Here is a 25,025-nt window from a genome sequence, read left to right as displayed (position 1 = left end):
TCCCACATGTACCTTTTTCATTGCTTTTTCTATAAATGGTGTCAGCAGGATGTCTCTGCTGCCAAGCCTTAATGAAATTTCCAATCTTGAGACCTTATAAACCCCTCCTTTGTCCCTATTTCATTATCTTGCTCTAGGGTAGCCTTCCTGATAGCTTTCCATCAAGGCTTCCCAGCTCTTCCTAATCCACCCTTCTAAGAATCTCACTTCCTGCTCCCAAACTTTCAAGTATGCCAGCATTTTGGTTGTTCTTTTACAATTTCCATTTCAGAGTTTGGGCATCCTGGGCTGGCACTCAATATCTTCAGTTTCCTGGTTTTTAAACCTAGCTTTCCTCTTATTTCTACTACATTTCCTCATGCTCTTTTATACCTGAGTGTTCTTTCTGTGTCCCACCCCATTTCATATAAATGTCTTGTACTTTTTCCCTTTTGTGTCTTCATTCTCTTCTAAGCTAGTGGGCCTCAGACTTCAGTGGGCATTAGAGCCACCTGGTAGTCTGGTTGCAGCACAAATCACCGAGTCCCACCCCCAGAGTTTCTGTTTCAATAGGTCTGGGGTGCAGTCTAAGAATTTATGGTTTTAAAACATAACATCATGCTAAATGCTGGGCTGGATGAAGCACAAGCTGGAATCAAGATTGCCGGGAGAAATATCAACAACCTCAGATATGCGGATGACACCACCCTTATGGCAGAAAGTGAAGAAGGACTAAAGAGCCTCTTGATGAAAGTGAAAGAGGAGAGTGAAAAAGTTGGCTTAAAGCTCAACATTCAGAAAACTAAGATCATGGCATCTGGTCCCATCACTTCATGGGAAATAGAAGGGGAAACAATGGAATTAGTGAAAGACTTTATATTTTTGGGCTCCAAAATCACTGCAGATGATGATTGCAGCCATGAAATTAAAAGATGCTTGCTCCTTGGAAGAAAAGCTATGACAAACTTAGACAGCATATTAAAAAACAGAGACATTGCCAACAAAGGTCTGTCTAGTCAAAGCTATGGTTTTTCCAGAAGTCATGTATGGATGTGAGAGTTGGACTGTGAAGAAGGCTGAGCGCCAAAAGAGTTGATGCTTTTGAACTGTGGTTGGAGAAGACTCTTGAGAGTCCTTGGACTGCAAGGAGAGCCAACCAGCCAATCCTAAAGGAAATCAGTCCTGAATATTCATTGGCAGGACTGATGCTGAAGCTGAAACTCCAATACTTTGGCCACCTGATGCGAAGAACTGACTCATTTGAAAAGACCCTCATGCTGGGAAAGTTTGAAGGCGGGAGGAGAAGGGGATGACAGAGGATGAGATGGCTGGATGGCATCACCGACTCGATGGACATAAGTTTGAGTAAGCGCCAGGAGTTGGTGTTGGACAGGGAGGCCTGGCATGCTGCAGTCAATGGGGTCACAAAGAGTTGGACATGACTGAGCAACTGAAGTGATGAACTGAACAAATAACTGGGTGATGTTGATGGTACAGAACTCCACCTTGTACCTTGAGTACTGCTCTTCAAAGCAATTTTCAAAGCTGACATGGAAGTATTACAGTCCATATTTAATACATTTGGGTTAAATTTAGCTCATAAGAAGGTTGTCCGTTACCCACATCTATGCACTGGAGTTTGTGTACAGCAGTGCTAAAATGGAGTTTTGAACTTAAAAATGTGTATAATTTAAGCTCGTACTCTGTGCCAGCTGACAGGCCCTTTGCCTGTAAAAGCACTGTTGAATTAAGGGTTATACTTCTGTTTCCTCTCTACTTGCTACATGAGGATACTTGTCATCTTGACTCGTGGGCCACAGATGGCCTTGCTCTGTCATTACAGACCAGCAGGCTCTACAGCCAGTCAACTGCCAATTACCAAACTACAGGGCTGTACACTGAAAGTAATGCCAGCATCTCGGTTGTTTTCTGTTCCCAGGCCTAGGTACAGCCTTGTAGCTTGGTGGCTTGGTAATTACACCCTTTTAAAGACTCAGGTGTCCCCATGTGTCCTGATGAGAAGGCTTTACGTTTTAGTCTTATTTTTAAATGTAGGGATCTATCCTTGTCCCATTGAAAAATGGATGTGTAGGCTGCCTGTACCATGAGCAGGGGGTAGGAAAGAGCAGGTAGGAAGGCGGTGTGGCCTCCAGCTTGTTAGAGCCACTTCTGTGCTTTTCTGTTTGCAAGGGCAAGTCCAAGGGTGCATGAGTGTGAGGAGGGTGTCTGGAAGATAACCAGAACCCAAAAGAAGACTTTTCACTCATCTTCTCATTACAGTGACGTTCTCTGGGTCTAGCCTGCAGTCCTTTAAACTTGCAGCCTGTGGCCTGGCCTCACGTAGGGAGGTAAAGGACCTCTCATTTCATGGGGCTTCTTTTGTAAGGTATTCTGAAGGGAAAGTCTGAAGAGTGCTTGCTGCTGAGTAAATGTGCCTAAGATGTACTTACCTCTGGACTTGTAATATCTAACCCCAAACAAAACATTCTGAGGAAATGTCTTCTGATTCTAGATATCTTTTCCTGTGGTTCATCTTAGAAATTTTCTCACTTCTGTGTAGTTAAGTGATGAGCTTGACCTTGCTGGTGCTTTGCAAAGTTCCTTGTCCATTGCTTTGGGAGTTGAACTTTGTGATCCTTTAGAAAACTGACTTCATGCCTTCTGTTCCATTTTAGTCATTCTGTGTCCATTCTTTACTTCACAAACTTTGATAAATTAGCAAGCAATGGGATAGGTATCTTTTTCTGCCCAGGTATATTTATTTATTTCTTAAAGTTGTATGTTGAGGAATGGAAAGTAGTTTTTAGGAAAATTGTAATGCATTAAAGATGTACAATAAAGGCATAATTCATATCAAGTATTTTAATTACAGTTTTTTAAAAATGAGTATTGTATGACTGAATTTTTGTATGAATGAATAGTGTACATTAATACACTGAGGTCTTATTTCTGAAGTTTGTTTTTAGAAATAAGATTACTGTTTAATAATAGTCTGGTTAAGTATATACATTCGCTGTCTATAAGTTCAATTTTTAAAAAATTCTCAGAATTTTTTTTTCTAGAGGTGAAAGTTTTATTAGAGATGCCCAATCTCTTATTTTATAGGTAAGTGCAGTGAGGTCCTTTGTTTCTTGTTAGATAAGAAACAGAATCTCTTTGGCCTTCCCCAATGGCTTGGCAGTAAAGAATCTTGCGTACGATGCAGGAGATGTGGGCTCGATCCCTGGGTTGGAAAGGTACCCTGGAGGAGGGCTTGGCAACCCACTCTAGTATTCTTGCCTGGAGAATCCCATGGACAGGGAGGCATGGCCGGCTGCAGTCCATGGGGTTGCAAAGAGTTGGACACGACTTAGCACGCACGTACACACACGTAGTGAGGCCCTGATAAATCACACTGATTTCTGAAACCACCCTGAGTCCGACTTCTATCTTTTATTCAGATGATATCTCAGGGTCCTGTGGGGTTGTCATACTGAAAAGAATCTTCTGTGTTTCTCTGTGTGGAAGAAATAAATTTAGGTTGAGTCTTAGTTTAATAGCGTTTTGGATAAACAGAGCAATGCACACAGGAGCCCTGGCACTGTCCTTGCGGGGTCTTGCCGGTTGCGGTAGGGACAGGGCAGGCAGTGGTCTGTGACGCCAGCACCAGCAGCGCTGCTGTCACTGCAGTGTTGAGAGGGTCGCCTTCTGGCTGTGTCTCAGCCTTCCCTGAGTCCCACTGTGCCCCCAGCACACATCCCACATAGATTGGAAAAAGCCACCTTTGCTTCCACCAGACCTGCCCTAGGTGTGTCTGATCAGAAAGGCCTCATAGAAATGGTCATGAAGAAACTGAAGACATTTGGAGTGAAATGGTGTTTCCCTTGGGGGTGGGAAGGGAAGGGCCCAGGGGTGGAAGACTGGGGGATCAATGACCCAGAGTGTTGTGGAGTTGAAGTTCTGCAGCCAGTTGAAATACCTGAGTTGTCACTCCCTGGATGACTCGTACTGTGAGTGAAGAATGCCATATGCATGATGCTCTGCAGATCTGGGCTTGAGTCTGCCTTCTCTTCTGCTCCTTACGTCACTTATTAGCTGTGTGATCTTGAGTAGGATTCTAGACTCACATTTTTTTATATACTTTTTAAAGACATTTATATTTTATATTATAGTTGATTAACAATATTGTGATAGTTTTAGGTGGACAGCACAGTGGTTCAGTTGTATATACACATGCATCTGTTCTTTTTCAAATTCTTTTCCCGTTTAGATTGTTACATAAAATTGAGCAGAGTTCCCTGTGCTATATAGTAGGATATTGGACCTCTTTTTTAAAATTTTTTAAATTTATGTAATTTTAATTGAAAGATAATTGCTTTACAGTGTTGTGTTGGTTTCTGCCAAACATCAGCATCAATCAGCCATAGGTATACATATGTCCCCTCCCGCTTGAACCTCCCTTCCCATCCCACCCCTTGAGGTTGTTACAGAGCCCGGGTTTGAGTTCCCTGTAGAGTCAGTTTTCTTTTTTTTTCCAAACAAAAGATCTTATGTATTTATCACCAAGCCAGCTCACTAATACAGAAACACTGAAACAAAGAGACAAATCATTTTCCCAGTAACGCACATTTGGCTGTCCAGACAGTAGTGATGTTTTCACAGCGATATGGTAAGATGCGGGTGACCTTGATACAGCATCTATATGTGTGCCAGCTCAGGTGTGCGACACCTTACAGACCCAGCTTGGTTCTTCTCCGGTGTCTCCTCTTGGAGTTGTACCTGATTTTGTTACGCGTTTTCATCCAATCCGTTGGGGGCGTTGGGACAGTTCTGCTTTTGTTTCCTGGGCATGAATCGCTTGATCCTGAAAGTCTTGTGAGAAGACTTGGTGAGAACAGAGAGAAGTGAGAGCATCTCATGACGGAGAAAAAGAGAGAGCACCCCTTTTGCTGTTGATGGTACCCACTGCCTGGTCTCCCTCATCTGGGTGCCAGAAGCATTAGCTGCCTTACCTTGGCTGTGGGAAGCCGTCATCGGATGATGTGGAGGTGTGGCATAAAGCGGTGAAAGGAAATGTCTAGTGTTTTATCATGAGAGTTATCCTGGTTATAGTGTTTATTATATTGGTTGAGTTTATTGTGGGTTTCTTAGATGCCTTCTCTTAAAGAAATCGGGAATTTTAATTTGAAAGCACAGTTCACATACAAGCATTAGAGTTGACTTTGGTAAATTCATGAACTTAAACACTTAAACTCTCTCTCAGCCTTTAATTATTTCTTGATTGTTTAAGAGCATTTAATTTGTCCTAATGCTATGGTGTTATAAAACCATTAATAGTGTTATGGCTTTGGAAGCAAAGGCTGCAGCTAATTCCTTAGAATGATAAGAAATATTGTGAAAGGGTTTTGAGTTATTCTACTCACAATATTTCTGGGAAAATAATGAAGTATGAACCATTACAGATTTTATTTGGGCATGTTTTACAATAACCATTGTAGTTATTTGGTTCATGTGAAAGACAGCTGATAAGCATATGTAACATAACAGAAAATATTTTTGCTGATCTTAGTTTTCCTAAGATGTTAGTTGTCTTTTGTTTTAAGTCCTTCTGACCTTGCAGTTTGAGAAGCTTGGGCATTATTCTCATACGTTAATTCCATGGTAAGCGTTTATATTTAAGGAGGAGTGTGTGTACGTGTGTGTGTATGTGTGCTCAAGTATATCTTTATTTCTGTCTACACAGTGAAAATTTTATAGTAAGCTATCATGGCTATAACAGTTTCTATTAAATGTCATCAAAGTCTGACTTCAGGAATTCTGGGAGCAAAAAGATAAGGAGAATTCTCACTTCTCAGTTGCAGTTTGAAGAGAAAATGTTTTCATAATGACTGCTTTCGAAAGTCTTAAGTTTTGGCATGTTCTGCCAGCTTTATTTTTTGGTCAAGTGTTCACAAGGGTAATTTAGTAGTCATAGATATTTTTTTCCTAAACTTATTTTTTCCATAAAAGCCTCATTACCCAACTATATTCTGAGAAGTGGAGTGAGAGTAACATCTCTTGAGTACTGACTGTGTGCCAGGCACTGTTACTGCGGGTGGCATTATACCATTGCAGAGGTATACTCTTCACTTTTCAGGAGGGGAAACTCCTGTGAACTCTTGCTCTGCTTCAAACCTAGGTCTGCACGTCTGTATTTTTCCCACTGCTTCCTTTTGTGCACGCTCAGTTGCTCAGTCGTGTCCAACTTTTCACCACCCGTGGACTGCAAAGGCTGCCAGGCTCCTCTGTCCATGGAATTTTCCTGGCAAGGTTAATGGAGTGGGTTGCTATTTCCTACTCCAGGGGATCTTCCTGACTCAGGGATCCGACCTACGTCTCTTGCGTTTCCTGCATTGGCAGGCAGATTCTTTACCACTGCACCGCTATTGCCCGCTCTTTATCTAATACTCTAGTAAAGGTGATTCTAAACTTGAAGGAGTTTTCTTTGTCAACTTTTCCTTGAAGGAGTTTTCTGACCATAGCTCAGGCTGCCATTCTGGAAAAGTGGGTCTCTTCTGAGTTTTCTCAGTTTGCTTTGCTTTGTCTTAAAAGTTATATGAGGTAGGGGCTAGGCAAACCCGATCTGCAGCAAACCCTGTGGGTTTTTCATCTCTTACTCAGAAGTACTTAATTACTCTTGGCACATCCAATAGTGAAAGAATACATCTCGTGGGGGTGGAAAATGAAATGGTAACTATAATGAATAAAATTGTTGGCCAGTCACAAGTTAGTTTAAACAAAAGTGGGGAGGAAGCAGCTCAAAAGAATTTGCTCTTCATAACATACCTTTAAAACATAATCAGAATTTGTTGAAGATACTAAACAATCGTCCAGTTGCTAAAATGGTTGGATGAGGACTTAGTGATAAAGCCCTGAAGCTCTGTCTGTATTAGCTAGACAGGCAAGGTGGCTGGAGAGGTGATGTATGTGGGTCAGACAGGCTCAGTGACTTGCCTGAGGGAAAACCTGGAGGTGGAGCTCTCACTTGGTGTTCTTGATTCGTAGGTGGGAAATAAACACCACAGAGATGGAGTCAGAGGCATCTTTTCTTGTATCTGCAGGTTTGAAGAATGTGAACTGGTTTGGTACTGTAAATTGAGCACGAGTCTGTTGGAGCCAGGAGCTGGTTGGTGTAGCCCGGGTGGAGAGCCATGGCTCAGGCGGCCAGTTTGGAAAAGTGGGAAAAATAAGGGGGAAAGTTAATTCATTCAATGAACATGTCCTAAATGTTTTCTGTGCTTAGCAGGGAAGCAGGTGATGAGGTAAAGTCTTCGTCTGTGGGGATAGGAAGACATAAGTCAGAGAATAATACAAACGAGAGTCATGAGGAGTAATGCAAAGTCATTATGTGATCAGGGAAAGGCGAGGAGTTACGCGTGGTTGTTGCTTAGGTGGAATGCTCTTTCATATTCACTCTCTCTTCTTCCTTCTGATTAACTAAGCCTAGAGATCCTTTCCTCCATGGAGGTCTTTCCTGACCCCCTATCCCAAGACTGGGTTAGATTTCCTTGTTGTGGGGACCTAAAGTTCAGTATAGCACCCCTAGCCCACATCTGCCCCCTGGATGATAGCTTACTCTTACCTGACTTTAAGCTCCTGTGATAGAAACGGCCATGTAGACACAGTACCCTTCAGTAGGTTCTTAAGTATTTGCTAAATGAAGCTATAAATGTTGGAATATAGTTGGGGAGGGCCCTGTAATAGCAATAGATATTTGTTGAATGCTCGTTATGTGCCAGGCAAGGCTGAGTTCAGGCTCTTAACCAGCATCCCATGCTGCCCTGAGCCTTTTTGTGAAAGGGAACATCTGATTACTGGTGGTCTCCAGGGATGTTGCCATTCTAGATAATAGAGGATCTCAGTGATATCTTGGAGATGGAGTCTTCCATTTGTAAAATCATCTGCTCTAAAGACATCTATCGAGAAATATTTAAATGATTCTGTTCTACTTAATATATGCTTGGCTTAGAGCAGAAAACAAAACAAACAAAAAACAGAAGACACAGGCCCTACCTTGAGGAGCTTATATTCTGCTGAGCATAGACATAAAAGTTAAGATAATTTTGGCTAGAGAAAAGTAAGTGACGAAAGTTAAAAAGGTGATGTGGTAGACCTATGCTCTCCACCGTGGCGGCTACGTACCACATGAACGTGGTACGTGAGTGAGTGAACGTGGAGTGAGTGAATCACGGCCACTCCCACTGTGAAGAGCTGTAAGTGTAAGATGCACACTGCAGTTTAGAGACTTGGGATGAAAAGAAAATTATCAATATCCCATTTTTTACACTGATTACATCTTAAAATAAATTGTTTATGTTTTTAGTCGCTAAGTCGTGTCCAGCTCTTCTGTGGCCCCATGGACTGTAGCCTGCCAGGCGCCTCTGTCCATGGGATTCTCCAGGCAAGAATACTGGAGTGGGTTGCCATTTCCTTCTCCAGGGGATCTTCCCGACCTGGGGATTGAACCTGTGTCTCCTGAATTGCAAGCAGATTCTTTACCAATGAGCTCCCAGGGAAGCCAATTGTTCATGTACTGGGGCAAATAAAACATAATAAATAAATGACAGGTGAAATATGCTAAATACCAAAGGACAAATATTGTATATTCCATGTATTATATGAGGAATAATCAGATTCCAAAGACAGAAAGTAGAATGGTGTTACCAGGGGCTGGAGGGGCATGAAATGGGGAATTATTGTTTGAGGGCTACAGAATTTCAGTTTGGGATGATGAAAAGGGTCTAGAGATGGAAGGTAGGCATAGTTACTTGACAGTGTGAATGTACTTAATGCCACTGAACTATACACTCCCCACGTGGTTAGAATGGTGAAATTTATGTCCGTTTTAACCAGTTTTTAAAAAGCCAAACAGATGAATTTAATTGGAAAAATTTCACTGCTAAAAATTTAAAATTACACATGTGGTTTGCATTATAGTCTTTTCGGAGTGTGTTGGGATAGAGAGTGGTGGGTAAGAGGGTCATGAAAAGCCTTTTTGAAAAGATTTTCTAAAAGAAAGGTGAGTCCTCTGAAATGAGAAGGAATTGACCACACAGAAGCCTGAGGGAGAGTTTCGGGCAGACAAAGAGCTAGTGCAAAGATCCTGTGGTGGAAACAAGTGGGAATGCTTGTTGTCGGGGCGGGGTGTGGTGCGGCGAGTGAGATGAGGATGGGAGCAGATCCTGCAGTCTTACAGGCCATGGTGAAGAGTCCAGATACTACTTCTGCTCAACTTGAGAACAGAAACAAAGCAATTAAAAATGCACATTCTGTATAGATGAAACCACGCAAAGTTGCTGATGTTTCTGACCTACAAAATGGTAATTTCCTCTGATCAGACCTCATAGTGGGATTTGTTTCACCCGTGATATGCCCTTTCTGCAAGCAAAGAATGCACTTTGATTGTTTCTAATTACTCATTCTTTGGTGGCTCCCTCGGAGGACAGCACCCCGTCCCGTTGGCTTGCAGAGCACAGTGCCTGACAACCCTGTGTGGAAACGGAAGAAAACCTAGATGATCACAAGCTGACGCTGTCACAAGGAATGAAAAAAAAATCCTGAAGGCAGTCTCTGGAATGTTTCCTATTTTATAAACCTTTCTCTTGGTCAGCTTGGTGATTTTTGGAACCTGAAAGAAGAGATAATAGTGTCATCAGTACCTTTGAATCTCTTGTCTCTATCAAGTCACCGGGGGCATTTATTATTATTGCACAGGGGGACTTTTCCTTCTGGAAAGGCCTTGGCTCAGGACAGGCAAATTGAAGGGTTGGCCTTCCCCGCAGTTGGGGACGGTTGTTGGAAAGGCAAGTTGGGGTGCTTTAACCTTGTATTAAAGGCCATCAGTGCGGCCCAGGTCGTATCTCAGCCGTCCTCTGCTTCCCGAGGCCACCAAGGTGGTCTTGAGGTGTGTTATTACCACCTCTCCTGGAGCAGGGACCCGAGGACAAGGAGAGGTGAGCCCACTGGAGGTGCTGCAGGCCAAATCTTTTTCTTAATCGTCTTTGGTTCCAGAGCCCCTGGTGGAAAATGTTTGTTCATATTAAAGAAGAAGGTGGTTAATACCTAAAATCTTTCATTTTGTGAAAACAGTCTCTGACCTTGGAAACCTCTCTGGCCACCTGCTAGGGACCACTGAGTCCAGCCAGGGATAAAGATTACTGCCTTGGGCCTTGGGGCATCTCAGGTGGTAGAGATGGAAGAGGTGAGTGCAGATTCCTCGGGCTGTGTGGGGCGTTAAAAGTTGTCTGTACTTTGCCTTCTGAGCCCCTGCTTTTGCACAGCTCTTTGAGGTTCCGCAACTCCCCCTTGGTCCTGCCTGTGAGGGGGATTTCCTCTTGTGTGAAAACTTTGCCTCCTTCAGGACTCCCTCCCTCCCTTGGGGCAGAAGCTCAAGGCCCAGGGAGCAGAAGGAGGGGGTTAGGTGAATGGAGAGGATAGCATGGAAGCATATACACTAACACGTGTTAAATAGATAGCCATTGGAAATTGGCTGCATGACTCAGGGAACTCAAGCTGGGGCTCTGTAACAACCTAGAGGGGTGGGAGAGAGGTTCAAGAGGAAGGAGACATTTGTACCCTTATGTCTGATTCATGTTGATATATGGCAGAAATCAACCAATGTTGTAAAGCAATCCTCAATCAATTAAAAATAAATAAATATAATTTTTTTTTAAAGTTGGCTGATGCGTTGTGCTCTCCTGGGATGACTGGACATCTTTTCCTGGTAGCCTAGGTGCTGTGGAAGCTAATTTTCTAAACACAGTAGAGGCGTGTGATGTAATTTTTGATGTCTGAGCCACAAAGCAGGAATCTGTCCCGTAATTTCCAGAAGATCTCTCAGCTCTGCATATTGTGATCTGTTTCTGTGGGTCACTGTTGTGTCATCTTCATTTACCATCAAATGGTCACCTAATAGAAGTCCTGAGCTGCGTTCATTCCCTACTTTCTAACCATACGAGGAACTCCATATTCAGGTAGCTCATGTGAAGGTGGAGTTGGGTTTAGGGTAGTTACAGAGCCTTCCTTTCCTTTGTTTTTCAGTCCTGGTAAGCTTGTTTGGTTTGTTTTATATAAAGGTTAGCCAGATCATTGTGATCCCCTCGTGTCATTATGACACAGACTAAGAAAGTTGTGTGACTCCCCAGAGTGGCCTGAGTTTGAATAACAGTCATTTTTTTTTAATCAATAAAATGGTAGCTGATCTGCCTAAAAGAGCAAATCTACACAATTATAAATAATCATCCATTGGGTTTTTATTTTCCAGTTTACAGTGCTGGTTCACAGGTTGTCTGTCTCTAATTTTCCCATGAAATCCGGGAGACAGGCATTGTTATTTTCTCATCTTACCCTAAAGGAGATGGACTAAGCCTCTGAGTTTCTGTCTGGGTGCACTGATTTCAGGTTGGAGTCCCTTAAGCCCTTTCTAACTCCCGTGTTGCTAACTGTCTGGAGTGTGGCCCAATGGACTATAAAAATCCATTCATTCAATATAAGGGGAGGAATCTGTCACCCATCAAGTTTCATTTCTGATTCTCTCCCTAGAAGTGTCACTGGCACGCCCTGCTCGCTCGGTCTCCAAGCTCATCAAATCTCAAACCAGTGCTGTGGGAACCCCATGCCTGCTTCTGCGTGTATTTCTGAGTCCGTGAAGGAGTCTACCCCTCATTCCAATCCTGGGTGTTAGGGTTGTATGTGAGTGATGGGGGACTCACCGTGTGATCACTAAAGCTCAGGATTCTCCAGCTATAACATGGGGCTAATTAATACCTGCCCTATGTTGTGAATATTTTGGGGTCTCATCCATTTAAATTTGGTACACAAATGCACTGTAAGGATAGCAACCACTCTTGTCATTTTAAAAAGTCATTATATCCTCTTACCCCTCATGTGATCAGTTGTCAGGTCCTATAGATTCTACCCACATTAATGCCATCCAGTCTGTCTGCCTGAGACTTCTTACATAATTGCTGCCATAATTTGACTCATCAACTGTGGCTCCAGCCCAGCCCCTCTAATCCATCATCTGCACTATATCCAACCTGATATTTCCCAAAGCACAAATTTGAACTTCTCCTTTAAGCCCCTCATTTACTTACAGAATAAAAATTCTTTAGTTTCTCCCTAAAGGCCCTTCATGACCTGCCCCTTTACACAGCCTCCTCTCACTATCATTCCTGTTCCTGGACACACACACTGCCCTCCACAGTGTAGAACTGAGGCACCTCTGAATAACCTCCCATCCAATCTTGGTCCCCTAAAAGCTGGCATTCTCTGCCTCCAGTTTCCCTTATTCCCTCCCGCCCCTCAAACCTCCCCCTACCCCCTCCCCATGCCTAGCTGGTATCATCTCACCTTCAGCTTCATGGTCTCAGTACTTCCCATGGCATCCTGCATACAGTAGGTGCTCAAGAAGTAAACAAAGTAACTCTTGGTTTCAGTGGATACAGGGTGGCCAGGCACCTTTAGCCCTGGCTCTTCTCAACTTTCCGGCATCTCTGAGGAGTTGGCAAGGCTGCACCACAGACTGGATCTTCAGGAAAGACCCTGGATGGGTAGCTGAGCCATGGGGAGACCTGGAGTCTGCCCTTGGGAACTTGGGGTGAAGAGAAATGAGGTCACTGTCACCACAATTCATCCACTTTATCACTGTACGAAAGCCTATGTATGATTCACATATATATAGCAGTGGACTGCCCTGATAGCTCAGCTGGTAAAGAATCCACCTGCAATTCAGGAGACCCTGGTTCAATTCCTGGGTCAGGAAGATCCCCTGGAGAAGGGAATGGCTATCCACTCCAGTGTCCTTGGGCGTCCCTGGTGGCTCAAATGGTAAAGAATCTGCCTGCAATGCAGAAGACCTGGGTTCAATCCCTGGGTTGGGAAGATTCCCCTGGAGGAGGACATGGAAACCTGCTCCAGTATTCTTGCCTGGACAATCCCCATGGACAGAGGAGTCTGGCGGGCTGCAGTCCACGGGGCTGCAAAGAGTCAGACACCACTGAGCGGCCAAGCACAGCATAGCACATATACAGCAGCAGCCGTCTCACCAGGCATTTATCCAGAGTTGTCACTTGACTACTCAGAATTTACTCCAGAATTGTCCCTAAATATTCCTGGCTGAAGCAGCCGTCCACATCCTCCCCGTACCCTCAACAACAACCAGCTGGGAGCAATCAGCCATGGTTAGTGTGTCCATTAGCCGAAAAGTAACAAAGCCAGGCCTCCTGGCCCTGCAGGCTGTAGGCTCTTACCCTGTTGTGACCGAGATGACACCTGTCCAGAGTCATCTGACAGCTTTCCACAGAAGATTGTGAGGTGTTAGTCTTATTGTTTTGTGAGAAAGACATTGAACACTTCTGTCCGTATGTTATGGTCTGGAAAACTCAAGAACCACCTAGAACTTACTGCGTTACGTGTTATGTTTGAAACCTCTTAGAAATCCAAGCCTCTCTCCCACTGTGGGGATTCGATTTGTCCCTTCCTAAAAAAGATGCTGCTGCTAAGTCGCTTCAGTCATGTCCGACTCTGTGCAACCCCATAGACGGCAGCCCACCAGGCTCCCCCGTCCCTGGGATTCTCCAGGCAAGAACACTGGAGTGGGTTGCCATTTCCTTCTCCAATGCATGAAAATGAAAAGTGAAAGTGAAGTCGCTCAGTCGTGTCCGACTCTTAGTGACCCCGTGGACTGCAGCCTACCAGGCTCCTGCATCCATGGGATTTTCCAGGCAAGAGTACTGGAGTGGGGTGCCATTGCCTTCTCCAAGGGATGCAAAGCCTGCTAATGTGTTCCTGAGCGGGTTTTGACATCTCTGAGTTTCATTGTTGTTCAGTTGCTCAGTCGTGTCTGGTTCTTTGCGACCCTGTGGACTGCAGCATGCCAGGTTTCCCTAACTTCACTATCTCCCAGAATTTGCATGCTCAGATATATAAAAATGCCTGAAAAAGGACCCCACAATCTACCTGCTGTGAGTCTTAGAAATGCAAACCTGTCTTGAGAGAGAAGGCTATGACCAGGGGAAAGGATTTATTCTCTAAGACTCCGGTTGCTCTCTGAACTTTATTCTCTAAGACTGGTTGGTCTGTTTTAGCCAACTTTTTACTGAAGCCCAGTGCCTTCAGGAAAGGACACAAACCAGAAGTGTACAGCTTGAATTTGCAAATCACCCTTTTCATATATTAATATATAATAATTTCTAGGACTCAGTGCCACCACCAATTTCTTGTTGAATTAAATGGAGGGAAGGTGAGGATGGCAATGGGAAGTTCTGAATCCTTTTCCCTCGACACAGCTGTTTGCTAACTTTCCCGTCACTTGTGCTCAAGGAGGTAGTTTTGTTTTCCTGGTGCTAATATTTGAGCCACTCACAGCCTGGAATTTTTGCTTCCAATTTGGTTTCTTTTGCCTTTTAAATGATGAATCACATGAAGCCCCCCACCCCGTGTATGAAAATGGCCTGCTCCTGTTTATGTGTCTCGAATACTTGTTTGTCCAAAGAAAGGACACCTAAGAGTTTATCTGCACACTTGGTTCTGATAAGGGATTTCCTATCTAAGGTGAATTTCCCCCCCTTATTCTGAAGATGCCTCTCTTATCCCCGTATCTTTCCCTTTTCTGTCTTCAGAGGTGGAAATTCTTTAGGGCTGTAGTTTATCTCTCAAATTCACGACCTTCTTTCCTTCTGGAAGATTTGTCTGATCACCTCCCCTCTTCCCATGTGGTCCTTTGTGGGTCCAGTTGTACAACAGGCTGTTGTACTTTTCAGTGAAGTTCAGTCCACTCTTCCTCCCAGTTAGGAAAACACCACTTTCTTGACCCATTAGGGATGAACTGTTTACCTTATGATCAGCCTCGGTGTCATATGAAATGTTTTCAGCTGAAATTGTCTCCCTCATTACCCTGAAACTTTTTAGAAAATTCTTAAATATACATAAAAGTTGAAAGACTGTCCTCCACCTGAATTCAGTAATTAGAAGTCATATTTGCTTGATTTATGTGTAGATTTTGGAGGCTTGTGCTATTGATAGTAAAATTCATCCATCAGGATATTTCATCCCTGAGTACTTCAGTACGCACCCACTGTGAGTAAGGACAGTATTTTATATGAAAACAGTCTTACCCAAGAGAGTTAATTCTAGGTCCATACTATCTTCTAATATCCAGTCCACATTCGGATTTCCCCAGTTGTCCTAAGAATGTCTTTTATAATTTTTTTCACAACCAGGCTATACCAGAGTTTTTATTTCCTGTGGTTTATTAGTGCATCAGAGACCATCTGGGTGATTGTGATGGCTCGGGGGACAGAACACTGGTGCAATCGTGTAGACATTCCCCAGGAGAAGATTGCATTTACCTGTCTGTTGTTGCCAGTTTCCTTACTTGCTTGATGCAGCAGTGGAGGCAACAGTGAATTAATAAGCATGAATGCAGATACCCATCACTGCTGTGAAAGGACCACTTATCACTCCCAGAAGTCCAGAAGGCCTCATTTATTTCATGCAGCTAATTGTATCTGCCATTGCTTTGATCCAGCCATGTACACACATTTTTCGCACCTAGGAACCATCTCATGTGTGCTGGTTTGCCAAAAACGTGTGTTGTTGTTCTGGAAGGGAGCATAGCTCAGGAGAGATATATGGGCAAGAATTCTCCAGAGATTTGGATTTCATGATAATTAATAGAGTTTATTTTGAGGGAGTACATGTTAAGATGTACAGAATAATTGACCAGATAGTATGTAGGTTCATGTATCTCCCAGCACCCCATCATTTCCCTTATTGTTGCACCCATTGGTTGTAATTAATGAACGAATATTGATACATTATCATTACCTATAGTCCACAGTTTGCATTCAGGTTCACACTTCGTGTTGTATATTTCTATGGGTTTTCAAAAAATGCTTATTTATTTACTTGGCTGTGCCCGGTCTTAGTTGCAGTACTCAGGCTCTTTAGTTAGTTCCCTGACCAGGGATTGAACCCAGGTCCCTTGCCTTGGGAGTGTAGTCTTAGCCACTGGACCACCGGGGAAGTCCTCATTCTGTGGGTTTTGACAGATGCATCATATCAAGTATTAACTACTACAGTTTTCCACAGGATAGTTTCACTGCCCTAAAAATTCCCTGCGTTCCACCTGTTCATCCGTTCCTCCTTCTCCCTGAACATCTGACCTTTTTACTGTCTCCAGTTTTGCCTCTTCCAGAATGTCATAGTCGAAATCATATACTGTTTAGCCTTTCAGACTGACTTTTGCCACTTCGTAATATGCACATATGTTTCCTCCAGGTCTTTTAGTGGCTTGCTAGCTCATTTTAGCTTATTCCTGAATAGTATTCAATTGTTTGGCTGTATCACACGTTGTTTATCCATTCACTTTGTTTATTCATTACTGTTATTTTTAAACAGATGATAAAACTTTTTGGCACATAGTAGGTATTTGGTTAATCAGTAGTTATTAAATGGCTTAGATTGAATCCTTACTTTTTTTCTGACAGGTGTGTAGTGCAAAGGGAGTGTTGTGATGGAAAAGGCAATTCTGTGTTAGGAACTGATTTCTGCTAATGAGCACTTATCATTTAAGGAGAGAGCATTTAACCCCACAGCCGCTTATACCAGCAGCTGCAGACAACTTTGCTATGCCCAGGCTTCTAACAACAGTTTAAACATTCTCCCTAGCATTGCAGTGTCCAATACAGTAGCCACTAGCCTCGTGTGGCTATTTCCATTTAAATTGATTAAAAATAAAATAAAAAATTCAGTGCCTCTGTCGCACCAGCCATATTTCAACCACTTGATAACTATATGTGTCTAGCGGCTTCCACATTGGACAAAGCACATCTAGAGCATTGTCATCATCACAGATAGTTTTGTCCAACAGCCCTGATCTAGAGCATTCAAATAGAAGGATGGGATTGAAGTGAGTTGACCAGGCCAGTTCTGGTTTCTCTTTAAGGCTTAGCTGTTTTGTGCTGCAGCAGTTTTACAATGGAAGAGAGGAAGGCCAGAGATTTGTCTGCTGTAGCAAAGTTGCTTAAAATAACTTACTAGGGATAAAAAGGCTGCCCAGGGCAGTGAAGCTGTGAAATCCTCCTTGTGTGACAACCCCAGGAGGCCCAGCTTGTCAAAGGGTTAGGCCCTTGATCAGCTAGTGTTAAGGACTTTTACAGAATTCTGAGTTCTTGCTTATTTAGTTTGGTGAAAAAGCAGGGGCCTTCTCTAATTTGAGGGGTTGGGGTGGGTGTGGAAAGGGAGTTAAACTTCTCAACTAATAAGTTTGCAAATTGTACACGCATCCCTGGGTAAAATCCTGTGGTCTGTGGATTCCAGGAATGTGAATCTTGACCGAATATCACATATTTGCCACAGAAATTGTAGCTCTCTCCCTTGAAATTTAAATTACTCTTATTTGGGAGCAAAAGCAAATGGCAGTTAAGTTTTCCTGTGTGGTTTTTTTTCCTTCTTTTTTGCTAGCTCTTGGATTTGATCAGATCTCATTTCATTCACATGGTAAGTGCCATGCTGACACAAAGTATTATGGGTTGTCAGTCTGCTTAGATCTCAGTTCTGTATTCATTTTATGTATGCATTTTACTGAAGTCTTCAGGTTTTTTCCTTCTACATTGAAGTCCAGATAACAGACATTATATGAAATTGTGCTTTCCCTTAATGCCTAATCCCGAAAATTGGCTGTTGATGCTGGTGAGGGTTTTTAATATAATTTTCAACCGAAAGCACCAAATTGCTCTGTTTGCACACTGCAGCTTTAAATATTGACTTTTCACCTTTTGGCATGCTCAGGCTTCTAAGGGGCCTCATGTGGAAAGGCAAATTTGACAGAATAATATATCAACCAGAATTCCTGTGAAAAGGCTTAAAATATTCTGGTATTTGGACGTCCAGTCAGGATGTGACCACTTGGAATCATGACTGTCTATAAACACAGGCTTAGAATTGATAGTTTCTCTAAGAATAGGCACAGAGAAAATAGTATATTATCTTGCAAATGAAGAACTGGAAATGCCAGACCTCAAATGAAGACGGATTTCCCTTTAATCTTTCAGCTAGTGTCACCTGCTAAACAACTCTCAGAAGAGTTGCTGAGATTTAATCAGTATTTAATAATTATTGCATTTGTTCAATTGACTTTGCTTTAAAAACTAACACGTCAGTCCTCAAATAAAAGGCAGGATAATGGATGGATTTCTTATATTTACTATGGTTTTCATTTAATTTTAAAAAGTATATTTTAATTTAGACACTGTTTCATGTTAGCAAAGTCTCGAGAAATTGATTATGGTTTCTTCACATGGGGTTGTTTTCTTAAAAGCCATGCAAGGGGAAAGAATCAATATTAGAGCTTTCCGAGTGGCAGCTTTATACAGAGCCCCCCAGCACGATTGATTACAGCTGTTTTTGTAAAGGATTTAAAAAGAACAATCTGTATTAAAAACCTCCTTCTTTGCTATGAGCTTGAACAGTTCCAAGCGGGTTTCCATGGGGGCTGCGCTGCAGTGTGACCACTTGAAGGGCTTGTGGCCGCAACGGCGGGCCAGGGCAGTCGGATGAGAAAAGGCTATTAGGTGAGGGGGTGTCGGAGTGCATGCCAAAGAGGTTACCGTGGCAGCTGCAATCATTCAGCCGAATTCCTCAGCCTCCAAAGCAAGAGAGGCAAGAAGCAAGTGACTTTTCTACCAGTGGTGTGTAAAGCAGCCGGAAAAGAGAGATGAAAGTCAGTCTCTGTTCCAAAGCATTGGCTAAAGGCAGGGATGTTCAGGCCAAGTAAGGAGGCATAGAAATGGATAGCCCCCAGTTTCCACACCCCCAACTGCTGCCTGGAGGCTGGTGAGGACTGGACACGTCTTTACACCGAGCACAAGGAGCGAGCTCTAATCATGCTGCCCGCTGGTGTCGTCCCAGTTAAATAATAAACTCCACTCTGTGGGCAGAGGCGCTGTGTGGTGGCAGGGTGCCTGGAGCAGTCACATCTATCCGAAACTGGTCCCATCTTGAACGGCTGTGACAGGACCAAAGTGAGAGACCGTGAATGTGGGCTGGGCTCCCCGGTCTTTACCTCTCAGTAAGACCTGTGCTCTTTCGGAAATGAAGATGTAACAAGCAGCCCTGGGTGGCTGTCATCTGAAAAGGTGGGGCGTTTTACATAGATCTGGCCATGGGTTGCTTTGCAGAAGGCATTTGCAGGCCTAGGGTGGCCCATTAATTTGGGAAGAAGTCAAAATCCCGGGGAGTGTGGGAATTTTTAGAAAATATTATTACGTTTAGTACCCATGAGTGCTAAATCACCCCATAGGCCTTTGGTATGTCTTGCTTTAGAACTGATGGAATCAGTTGGTAAGCAGCCTTTGTTACTGGATTTACTTGGGGGAAAAAAATTCCTTGAGATGATCTGATATGTTTTTGACTCCCAACGATTAATATTTGCTTTTCTTTATCTCTTGTACTTTTAGAAAATGAAGTGCTATTTCTCTTATGAAATGTGCTTATGAATGTGTGTTCCAACTGAGACTTTTAATTATCACTAGGAAATTACCATGAATTGGCCTCACTTGGATGCAAAAAATAATAATGATAGGCTCTTTTCAAAAAAATATATTCTCGAAAGCATTTCTTAAATATTATTTTTTAATTGAGCATGTAATTTGCCCATCTTGCAGGCTCCCCTTTTCCCTTCATCTTCCATTCCCTTGTATTGTAAGAGTATAACATTCCATCAGCAGGATGTTGGAATGTCTCCATAGATGCTGATCAGAAAGACAGAAGGCAGTGCTGGGTGGTGGGGATTAGGTTACCTTTTGGATTTTTGAAGTTTTTTCCCCACATGTTAGTTTGAATAGCCAATGAAGTGTTTATCATTGTTGGGAAAAAATATGACTGTCCACACAGCTTCTTTCCTCTTCCTTTGGTAAGATCGTACATGTTATCTTCAGATAAATAACACAAACAACACTCGACAACACCAACGTGAGTGCTTTCTCAAATGCATTCGCGTAAGAGATGGCACCGGTCACGTGACTATAAACGTACTCCCTGTGAAACAGGTGCTTTTGTCTGGGAGCTCAGGTTTCATTTCTTGTGGAATTTTATACAGGATCCACAGTAGATTTCGTAATCAGTCTCTAATACCTTTAAATCTTTGCCTGCTTCCTTAGTTAAGGAAATCATTTCTTTAAAGGCTGCTTGGCCTTCCTTGTTAATTGGTTGAAGAGTTTGGTCAGGAACAATTCCTTTCTACACCAAAAAGAAATACAGGGCCAGGGGCTATGAGTCTTGGGCAGAATCAGGATGCTTTTCTGGGAGATAATCAAGAGTGTGATTACCTTCAGCTCCCAATACAGCCACCACTGTGACTTGGCACTTGGTATTAAAAATCCACCCTTCAGAACAATTTGACTTCAGTTTTGAAATCTGTGGTCTCATCACCTTTGGAGGTATCTCCTTCTGTCTAGCTTTGTTCCTTTTATTTAGATAAGCGCCATCACGTTTTCAGTCTTCTGGGGTAAGGAAGTAGTCACATGTCATTTTCTTCATCGAAAAAGTCTCCTAGATCAGGTAGTCACCTTGGCAACCCAAGGCTTTCTAGAATCAGCAAAAGGAGAGAGAACAAGAGGCTCTCCTTACAGACAGACAACATGGATGTAATAGAGTGAAGTGAAGTGAAACTCGCTCCGTCGTTTCCGACTGTTTGTGACCCCATGGACCGTGCAGTCCATGGAATTCTCCAGGCCAGAATACTGGAGTGGGTAGCCTTCCCCTTCTCCAGGAGATCTTCCCAACCCAGGGATCGAACCCAGGTCTCCTGCATTGCAGGCGGAATCTTTACCAGCTGAGCCGCCAGGGTAGCCCAAGGATAGTGAAGTGGATAGCCTGTCTCTTCTCCAGTGGATCTTCTTGACCCAGGAATTGAACCAGGGTCTCCTGCATTGCAGGCAAATTCTTTACCAACTGAGCTATCAGAGAATGTAACAGAATGGGCCCTGAAAACCAGGAGCAACTCAAAACATCTTCAGGGCTCACTGGCACGTCAGCCCTGGAGTGTGTCCCGGGCACAGTGCTTCCAGGTCAGATAGTGGCCACTGCAGGTGGGGACTAGACAGGACGGGAGATTGTTGACAGCCACACCTTGACGTGGAGTATCTTCCCTGCTTTAAATAACCCAGAAGCAAAGGAAAACTAATGAGATGGGTAAGGAGACCCATTCTCCATTCCTGGAGAAGGAAATGGCAACCCACTCCAGTATTCTTGCCTGGAGAATCCCATGGACAGAGGAGCCTGACAGGCTACAGTCCATGGGGTCATAAGAGTCGGACATGACTTAGCGACTAATGAGACCCAGGGCATTTTAGAACCTAGAATCTTGTGGTTAAATATCCATTTTATTAGACCTTTTGCCTTTGTGGCTTTAGATAAACTGGATCAGGAGTGACCAAAGCACTGTGGTGTGATTCTGCGGCACTTTCCTGAAGTGTGCAGTTTTTTTTTTTTTAATATTTGCCACTTACATACCTGTATACTTCCATGATGCTTTCTTTAGGCTCTTTCTACATGTATGTACCTGTCTGTTTAAATATATTAGCTGTTAAAAGTAGTGTTGATGTTTGGAAGCTGGTTCCTGGCCATTTCCATTGTTTGTGTCTTTAGCAGCATATATATGTTGGGAAAATATAACAGTAATTAGGAACAAGATCATTCACAAGCCACCAGCCTCACCAATTAACTCTTCATTTTTCTATTGAATTGAAATTTTTAGAGTTGTAATATTAGAAAATAATAAAGCAGTATATACTTTTTAAATACAGTGTGTTGTCCAAACATTTTTCCTCATTGTTCTGTGGGATATAATATTTAATGGCTATGTTGAGAAAATTAATGTATGATACATAATTGACATAGCTATCGTTCTGTAGTTACATTTACATTGTCTCAATGGTTTTGCCTTAATTCAGTAGGAAACATTCCACCTCGCCTTCTTTTTAGACTATTTCCTTAGGATAATTCCTGAGAGTAGAAATATCTGATCAGATGGCAGAAAAGATTTTGTATCTTCTTAAAACACATTGCCAGTGTGCTTCCCAAAGGGCTCGTGCCCATTTCTGTAAGTTGGCATCTCTCACATAGAGTTCCTCTTTACAGGCCTGTAGGAAAGTGTCCGTATCAACGTTCAATCTCAGTGCTAGCTTAGACCTGAAACAGGCTCAGCTGGAAATTCCATTCACCGACTGCCCCTCATCTCTTGAGAGCAGGTTTATTCTCCAGCATTAGTTGGAGCCTGGCAGGGTGTGGTCTGCCCTTTGGACCTGAGGTCTTTCCTATTTTCCTGTCCCATTGGCATCCTGGGGCACTCCGTCAGCTCCCGTATAGTGTAGAGAATATATGTGGCTGTGCCTCAGGGCTTAAAATTGTAGCAGTTGAAAAGCCTTTAGAGTGAATTATTAAATCTAAACCAGAGCCTCTTGGCTTCCTGTGCTTGACTTGGAGTCTGTTCCATTATGGTAGTTTTTACAAAACACTTCTGAATGAGAAATACATTCCAAATCTCTTTTTTCCCCCCCTCCCCTGCCAAACGCCACCAGGAAACAGAATCTGGTTATTTCAGTTAGAATATATTAATCCTGACCCTCTCCAGCCCTTGGGACTTTTCAGGTTAGGCCCACACGGCTTCTATTTTTACTCTAGTCTAAACTGTGGTCATATGGATGGCAAAATAAATACTAGAATATTTTAGTTCGGGAGGGAGAGAGGCAGCAGTGCTTATAATAACATGGCAGCAAACCTCTCTCTTCCCTCTGTTTGATATTCCAAAAAAGGAAGAAAGCGCCACTCAGAGCACATCTGTAAGTCATGAACATTTTCCTTCTGTGTGTCATGCATATTCAACATAACCCCCCTCCCTGCGCGGCCCAGGCGTTGCTTTAATATCCATTGCTCCATAAGAGCCCTAGTTTTGGTGCCGACAAATTTAATTCAAGACCCAGGTAACTTCCCTTCTCTCTTTGGACCAAGAATCCAAACCCTTTGTCACAAAGAGAAGTGCAAAGTTGTGATGTGTTCTGTTCTTGTTCCCCACTCCCCACCCCTCACCCCCTACCTCCTTTTTGACATCCATGTCCCCGAAGAGGAAGACTGGTTTTGTTTACATTTGGAAAGACCCTGATGCTGGGAAAGATTGAAGGCGGGAGGAGAAGGGGACGACAGGATGAGATGGTTAGATGGCATCACTGACTCGATGGACATGAGTTTGAGTAAACTCCGGGAGTTGGTAATGGACAGGGAGGCCCGGCGTGCTGCAGTCCATGGGGTCTCAAAGAGTCGGACACAACTGAGCAACTGAACTGAACTGAACTGAATCCTAGGAAGAAAATTAAGGAAAAAAAAATGGATTGAATTTCACAATATAGATGTTTCGAAACTCAAAAGTTACAAAAGGACATAAAGTGAAAACTCTCTCTAGGTGAGAGATTTTGCATTTTATTAGTTGACCCTGTAATTTTCTCTAGGTGACAAAGCATAAAGTATGTCAAGAATTTAGGTGCAAGGTTTAGCTTTCTTTCTGCTCAGTTTAGTTGGTGGCTTTTCTTCGTGAAACGGTGGCCTATAGAGACTGAGGGCTGTGGAACAGGGGGCTTTGTAGAGTGATATGGCTGTGATACGATTACTGGCAAGGGAGCATATTCTTGTGTATTGGCAAGGAAGTGTCCGTAATCAGGGCCATTTGTGTTACCAAGGCCTAGTTTAAAGAGAAATGGGACCGAGGCCCTGAATCCTGCCTGTTCTATGTCGTAATGCTTGGGGGTCGGGGCTGGGGTGAAGAGGAGAATGGCACCCTTCAGTTAAATAAGCATACAGGGGCTTCTGGGTCCTCCTATTTGAGATATTGGTTTAAATTTACCCACCAAACCATTTACTGAGCCAGGACCATACTGTAGACTCAATAGACAAACCCTGTAGGAAGAAAAATAATGTTGAAGCAGTACACTAACATACCTATGGTGAGACATCTTCTGTGACAATGATATGGATTCTATTGAATCATAAATGTACATTGAGATGAGCCAAGTAATCCTTTGGTCAGATTTTTTTGCTATTGTTTTTCTTAACATGCTGATTATTGGGCTGAGCATTTTATTAGAGAAAGATTTTGTTTGTGCTTTGTTGGCTAGAAAATCGAAGTGCTTTGACCCACATTCTGTTCTTTTTTTAAACAAAGAAGAAAATTTCTACTGTGAAGTACTCTAACTCAGTGTTCCTTTTTGAAACACTTTTCAGCCATTCCGATGTACTCCAGAGACTAGTGTTGTGCCCGGCTCATTGGAGGCATTCTTAATGAGTTGGCGAATTCTTCTAAAGTCATCCTTATCTTTCTGTTAGTCCTCCTCACAATATGAGGCTAAATTCCAGATTCCCCTTTTCATAAGGAGACCTTGTAAGAGTTCATGGATTGAGTTTTCCCCGATGTGTTTTAACCAGGTAACTTGTTTCAAATATGTGGTTATTTTCTTTCACCCAGTGGCTTTAAGCTTGCTTTCAGCCTTTCAGAAAAATGTGACCTCTCCTATTTGTTGAACCTTTACCCATATGCTGGCTCTGAAGCAGCAGGAGATACAGACAACACCAGACCTGGTCCTGGTTCCTCAGCCTCTTCAAGGAATGTACATTCTAAGGGGTGAGGTAAGATTACCACATCCAACGGGAAAATCTGCCATGACCAGTAAATTCTGAATGAGTGGTTCAGACCTGCAGGGTTGTAAGTAGTTACCTGTAGGAATTCTCTCATCTCCCATGCCTTGGTTTGTTTCAAAAGGTTCATGGAACTAGTTGAATTTTTTCACAGTTGCTGATGATTTGACTCTCTTAGAGTTTATTTTTTAATGTGACATTTTTATGAGCAGCCCAGTCATCTTTTTGCTTCATACTTCACACCCAAATATGATTCTGCCTTCATAAACCTGATTTTTTTTCTTTCCAGAATTGGTTTATTTTCCTAATAGACACAAGTAAATAATTTAAACTAAATTCAT

General features: G+C 42.9%; 1 protein-coding gene and 1 pseudogene across 2 annotated transcripts in view; one reads left to right on the top strand and one right to left on the bottom strand.

Moving 5' to 3' along the window:
* SDC2 (syndecan 2) overlaps nt 1–25,025 on the top strand; it is a 122,960-nt gene that overhangs the window by 72,143 nt on the left and 25,792 nt on the right. The window lies entirely within an intron of this gene.
* Nucleotides 4,593–4,919, bottom strand: LOC133260694 (large ribosomal subunit protein eL39-like; annotated as a pseudogene).

Source organism: Bos javanicus, chromosome 14 (assembly GCF_032452875.1).
Source record: "Bos javanicus breed banteng chromosome 14, ARS-OSU_banteng_1.0, whole genome shotgun sequence".
Classification (NCBI taxonomy): Eukaryota; Metazoa; Chordata; class Mammalia; order Artiodactyla; family Bovidae; genus Bos; species Bos javanicus.
The sequence above is the reverse complement of the archived record's forward strand: the minus strand, read 5'-3'. Positions and strand labels throughout refer to the sequence as shown.